Source organism: Egretta garzetta, unplaced genomic scaffold (genome assembly GCF_000687185.1).
Source record: "Egretta garzetta isolate BGI_Z169 unplaced genomic scaffold, ASM68718v1 scaffold325, whole genome shotgun sequence".
In the NCBI taxonomy this organism is placed as follows: Eukaryota; Metazoa; Chordata; class Aves; order Pelecaniformes; family Ardeidae; genus Egretta; species Egretta garzetta.
The window spans coordinates 576,285-582,789 of NW_009259833.1; the positions used below are offsets into that span (position 1 = coordinate 576,285).

General features: G+C 44.8%; 1 protein-coding gene across 20 annotated transcripts in view; it reads left to right on the top strand.

Moving 5' to 3' along the window:
* Window positions 1-355: 355 nt before the first annotated feature.
* The window catches only part of EXTL3 (exostosin like glycosyltransferase 3), a 134,205-nt gene continuing 128,055 nt past the window's right edge, over window positions 356-6,505 (top strand). For 10 of the 20 annotated variants that reach the window (XR_004842167.1, XR_004842166.1, XM_035895427.1 and 7 more), the window contains exon 1: window positions 2,829-2,918. The gene's annotated coding sequence lies outside the window, so the exon portion shown is untranslated. Of the gene's footprint in view, window positions 438-654; window positions 673-2,828; window positions 2,919-6,505 lie in introns of those variants that run through there. The other 10 variants (XR_004842171.1, XR_004842170.1, XR_004842172.1 and 7 more) reach the window with 5 other exon arrangements.

Below are 6,505 nucleotides of genomic sequence, written 5' to 3' on the forward strand. Positions count from 1 at the left end.
CGCCGAACTACTCTGCGAGACCCCCTTGCCCCCTCTCCCCCGCCTGCCTGCGGCATCTCCTGCGCTTCGAGGGGCCGTCGCCCCCCCGCCATGGCCGGGGCCCTCCCGTCCCTCCCACCCCTGAGGCAGGTTTCGGCCTGGGGGCTTGAGGCCTAGCGCCCGGTCCGGCTTCGAGGGTCACGGAAAGCGCTGACCCCGACGCGCTCGTTGCCGTCTTGGCAGGGCTGTCCCGTGTCTTGGAAACTTGACAAACCCCTCGCGCCCGCCGCTGCCTCTGGCAGCGAGTGCCCCCGCCTTGGCGCGTGTTCCCTCTTGCTCGCGCCGGGGTTTTGCCTTGCGAGACGGTGAGGACAGAACCGACAAGGCTGTTGTCTCTTAGGTTCTCTCTCTCTGGTACGCTCGCGTTACGCTCCTGTGAATTCTTTGCTGAAGTTGAGGTTCGTGTTGTATTTTTTGTTTTTTTTTTTTTTTTTTCCCCCCAGCTGTTTTCCCCACATGAGGTCTCTTTTCACTCAAAAACACAGGCGTCTTTCCTCGAGCAAAAATTTTACTGGTGTGGGGCTAATGCGTTGCTGCTGACTGCCTAACACCCCGTTATACTGGTACAAACGCAAACAACTTGGAGCCTGGAGGAGCTGGAACTGGTTAAAATGGTCTTAAGGATTCACAAAGGTGCTGAGCAGCAAAATGTGCTTTTTAGATACGCTGTTCTGTTGCTGCGTATATTCGAATTCAAACACAGAGAGCCTTGTTGACTAGTTTGTGATCTCTTGTTGCTTATGTGTGCACCTGATAAAGTGTGTGTGTGGTGATATCCCGATATGATAGCTTTGGCTTTAAAATTTCTGGGTTTCTGTGCTGCAAGTCTAACGTCTGTATGAAGAAGATTAAATAACTTTGTTTCCTGGAAGGGGTGTCACATGCGGGTGATTATCTTATAGATATTTCTGTTTTCATGGAGAAGTGGGAGTTTGCATCAGTTCAGCTCGGTGTTAAGAGGTTCTGGAGCAGGGGTAGTTGACCGTCACTGTTTGAGCACGGTACAGCCAAGTATTTCTGGCAGCTCAGCTGTGGTACAGACAGCTCTTGAACTTCTTGATGTTGTGTTGCAGCGGGGATATCCAAAAGAGTTTTCTGAAATTCTCTAATTTTTTCAAGTGGAGACTGTTAGCTCTCATGTTTGGATGTGACGATGGATTTTGGCAGTTGTCAAGTCAGAGCAAAAGCAGCAAATGCACAAAAACAGGAAACATAATTGTTGAATTGCCTTCACTTAGACCGTTTCTTGGCAATATATGGCAAAACTGGAGGGTTGTTTGTGTGCTGTTAAGATAGGATGGGAAAAATCATCATCTTCCCTTGAATATTTGTAGCATGGATCTCTGACCGTTCAGCCAATGAGCTGAATGTTGTTGATGCATTCCCAGGGCTTGCTTGCATATGTGGAGCCAGAGCCCATCTTAAGTCTGCTTTCCATGGCTGTTACATCTTTAAATGCCATAACTATCATCTTAAGTTTTTAGAGTTTGTCTCTCTCCTTCTGGCTGTGTATATTTGTTCTTTTTTCCTTTCAGTCTCTGCTGCCTGATTTTTCTCCTTGCTGCTTGACTCCTATCACCTCTCCCAGTTGCCTCGCCTGTTTTCCCTCCCACTGCCCACAATAATGATTTCACCGGGGTGGGAAATGCAGCTAACCACATATGCTAGCTGTTTGAAGCCAAGATCACAGCAGTTGAATGTGAATTGGTTCCTAGTCCAGAGGCAATTTTTCTGCTTTGGAAACCCCACAAAAACACTGAACTGGAAGGGACCTTCTGATCATTGGATCTCGTCTCCTCCTCAGCAGATAGGTTTGCCAGTTCTTGCTTTCTCACTTCTCTACCTGTGATCTCTGCTAAACACCCCTTTTTGGGGGGGCAGGAACAGACTATGAACATTTTGAAGTGGTTCCTAACTCTGGGGTTTTAACCCCATGTGGAATTTTTGCCGTTACTGTAAGGAACAAATCCTAACCTAGGCTGGGATTCCTATGTCTTAACCACCCAGCAAGAAAAATATGCGGGGGTTTTGTTTGCTTCCGTGTGAAAAAGGCAAGTGATTCTCACAGGCATATTTAGATATGCGCCGTTTCAGTACAGACAGGCTAGTATGTGGCGAGGCAGTAGGGGAAGCGTTCGCGTGGGATTTGGGACACGGAGCTGGGACTTCCAGTCATCTCATAAGCTGTGCTGACACAGGCCCTGCTTGCTGGGCTAAAAGCTAGCATGAGTATGCTTGCAGTTCTGTGGTTGCAATTTAGACGCATCCTCAAAAGCAAAAAGCCCGTAGTTTTCTTCTTGGATAATACTTGAAAGTACTGTTTACTGGCAATTGTCGTGGTTGTGTTTGGCTCCTGAAGGTTAGATGGCTGTTTGTCAGATGCAAACGATGTTGCCTGAGAAGAGGTGCAAAGCCAATTTGAGGTTTTGGGGTTTGTTAGGAAGGATAAAGACAGAAGCATGTACAGCTCTGTGGCTTACTGCTATCGATCCCTGGATTGCCTGGGCGTAGGAGGCCTCGAGCGCTGGCCGACCAGGTAAATTGATGTTATTACATGGCAGTTGCAGGGCCAGTTTTGAAGTGCAAATTGAAATCCCATTTTTGTGAAATCACTGCTATTAGTTAATTGATGCCTGTTACCAGCAAGAGCAGTTTAGAGGACTGACTAATCACAGGTAGATTTGAAAGGACAGTTTGTAGCTTCTGCCTTGACTTGCTGGATGTTCCCTACAAGACTATAGCAGTTTTAAAGCAAGTTCCAATATATCTTTTTTAATTTAGCGTTTGCTGAGGAAGCTTACGTTATCCAGTCTTTCATACAAGAAGTGTGTAGGTATTGCTGTGCTCCCTCTGCTGGCATCGGCCCTTGTGAACTTGTGGTGAGTGGACATGGGTTTCTCAGGACTATGTTGATGTAACTGAGAACACTACAAAGTGACCTGCCCCTCACTGATAAAATCAAGTGAAATACAGAAAATCAAGACTTGTAAATCAAGCAAATCAATCTTTTACGTTTGTTGGCGGGGCGGGGGGGGTAGGAATCCTAAAACTCTAAACCAACAGATAATCTGTAACCACTAATGGATATAAAGGAGTCGGTTGGGGTTTTTTTTAACCTGTGTGTTTTAATGAGTCTCAGAATTTCTGCCCTTGCAGTCGGTTTCTTAAATGGTTGAGATCTCGTTCCCCCAAGCTGGGTGTGTGTGTTTTATCTGCCTATCCTCTGCCCTCCCCCTTGCCCATGCATTTTGGTGCATTAGGAAAGTGTGTCACTTTTCCAATGCAAATCGTTGCCTGAGAGTAGTATCAGAACGCGGGATTAACCCATGAATGTTGAGAAACCTTCTCAAGTTTCTTCTAATACAAAACGCTAATAACATTTCCCACTGCACAAGTAACATTTTTATTTCCTTTTTAATGTGTGGTTTCCAGCTGGTTAGCCTTCCACCTGCCTTGTTTCGTAAAATGCATTCTTTTATGATTCAAAATACTTGCAGGTATCTTCTTATCTGACGTTCTTCTTGGGGATAGTGGCAGTGCAGGTAGCCTGAGGTTTGTTTCCATTCCTTTTGCATTTTGTTACGAGTGCTGCTGTCCTACAGCGTACGTTCTGATATCTCGCTCTGTAGGATGAGCTTTCTTACTGTTTTGTGCTAGCCCTTCTGTGTAACGTGAAAGGCTTGCGGAGCTATGTAGTCATCTTAAATCTGTGCCAGCATATTGGCCATCTATGTATTAATTTGCAAGTGAATTATATTTATTTGAAAGCCAAGATGTCATAGAGCAGGAAATAAATTGTCCTATACATGTGTTGCCTTCCTCAGGGGACACTTCTCGACAGGTTGAGTACTTTCTAACTCCAGTCAAATAGATGATGAATTCAAGTTTGGCAGCTTGATGTGGAAATTGGGTCCTTTGCTTATATAAAGGCAGTACAATTAAAACCATCAACACCCCCTGTTAGGCTGTCCCATCAACATGTCTCAATTTTCAATGTAAAGATAAGCTTTTCTTTTCCCCATCCCATATGTACCTCACCTTGTGGGTCCAGATTTGAATGTGATGGAATTAAGCACGTTGCTGAATGTGGGAAAGACTTCTTTATCTTTTCCTCCCTCGATTAAATGCCTCCGCATCATATGTAATGCAGGAGTGCATCGGGATGAAATTTGTACACGTCTTTTAGGGTTTCTATTATGGGCACGAGGAAGTAATTATACCGCAGGTCTGCTCTGTGTAGGCACTTAGTGGGAAGTGATGTGTTCTGGATTGTGTTGGTGTTGAGTGGAGTCTATGCTGTGGAGTACTGCTGACATGCAGATGACGCCTGGAAAAGGTTGGCATGAAAGCGTTGGAGCGTGTGACAAGAAGAGCTGCCAAGCAAGTGGGGAGCCTCGGAGTTGAGAGCAGAGCCTAAATATATAGAGCAGTGGTGTGAGCCTCTTTCGAAGGGGTCTATAAAGTCTAAGCAAAGCAGTCCTGAATTCGCTGTTGGGGAACTTGTAAGGGTCTGCAAATAAAATAGGCTGAAAACCTTTGATACAAGTGGAGTAGTAACATCAAAGCCGTGATGTGTAACCAGCAGGTGGGCAGAAGACAGGACAGTATGATCCTGTCTTCCTCGTGCAGAGATAATTTGCCAGCCAGAAATAACATGCGATACGGGAGCCCGCTGACTCCCAGAAATGCACTGTATATCTAATAATATATGTCAGTGAATAGGTTAACATCGTTCTCAGATTATTAATAAAGATAGCAGTCCCGTAGCAAATGGGAAGGAAAAAAAACCCAACCCATGCATTGCTTAGGTAAGATATTTCTTTCCTTAGGCATCTCTCCTGGGAAGACCTTGGTACTTGTAAATGAATCTGCCGCCTACCTTGTGTACCTTCATGTTAATGTGGGGATTGAGGAGGAGCCAGCTATTGGAAAACCAGCCAGAGATGGATGCATTGGAAAGTTGCCACTAATTACTGTGGCGTCTGACAATTAGCTGTTGTTAAGCCTTTCCTTGCAAATTCTCAGCCCTGCATCAGGAAACAAAAACAAGGACCTGGAGAAAGGCAAGAGCTGCCCTTGTAATGATCTTGTGAGGGGAAAAAAAAAAAGTTCTGGGTGGTTGTTACTTCCTTGACCTTACTAAAAGCAGAACGTAGATTTGATCCTGATGTGGTTCCTTTCTAGTGGAGCAGGCAGGATTTGATGGACCCAGAAGCTCTTTGTCTTTTTGCTGTCAGGCTCTCTCGTAGTCTGCAAACTTCTTATGCCTCCTATAAAACAGGTTTGAGGCTACCTTACTTCATAGGAAAGCTGTAAATCGTTAACGTCTGCAAAGTGTTATTGTTGATGTTAATCTTAGAATTCTTAATAAAAATTAAGATTAATGAAAATAATAATAAAAAGATTCAAAGAAATCTTGGTTTCTCACATTTGCTTCCAGGGTCTTCTGACTTTGTTTTTACTTTGTGGCAGTGATGAATAGCACCAAGCCTTTTGCGAGTGTCTCAGGGGTGCAGTTAGTTAGGAGTAACGATTGAGCTGGAGCTGGCAGGTATCTCAAGGCTTTTGTACAGAAGCTAATTTGCCCCCAACCCCTCAGGAATCAGACTTGCTCTTTCTCTGGAAATGACTTTTACATTGCCAGGACAATGATGATTTTGATTAGAAAGGCCAAGCAATGCAATTATTTCTTCCTTGTCAAAGGAGCTGTCGGGAAAGAAGATGTTTTTGCATCAGAGCTTGCACTTCAGACGACATTATTCAGGCAGCAAGGCCCAGAGCATCTTCTGAAGTGGTTTATACAAGTACGACCCAGGCTCTGCACCGACTTGGGTCTCTGTATAATTCCATTGACTTGGAAGGAGTGACATATAATCTCTAGACAGATCCTGAGTCTGTTCTAATACGCATCTCTGATCTATAATACATGCGCAGACACGGCGATCCTTTTGGTTACCACTGAAAGCAGCTATATCTGGGACAGAAAGTGGCAGCTGTTTGACAAATGTAATAGAGTAGGCATTATAAAAAGAACCAAAGTGAATTTCCTCTTCTTAAAACTGATTAAAGCAAAAGCAGCATTGCCAATGTTTCTTGCGAGCTTAATGCTGCTTTGCAGGGGTGTCTTGCTTGGATGCTTTGCTGTCGCTGTACCTATTCTTGGCCTGTTTACCAAAAGCTGTTGTGTATGTATTGAGGGAGCACTGTGTTAACTCATACTGTGTATGGACTATTTGTTTATGTGGAGACTTCTGGGGCGGGAGGGGATTATACCCGAGCTCTTCTGTCACCTTCCACTGCTTTTGTGCTTTATAGATCTGTAGGAAATAGAGGTTGATGTTTCCATAGTATATGAGTGTATCGCAGTGCTTCTGGGATGTAGGGAAGTACTGCCCAGTAGATGTTGTCACTGGCCTTTGGATTTGGGATTCGCGACACGGTTGATGCAGTTCCATAGCTTGCTGCT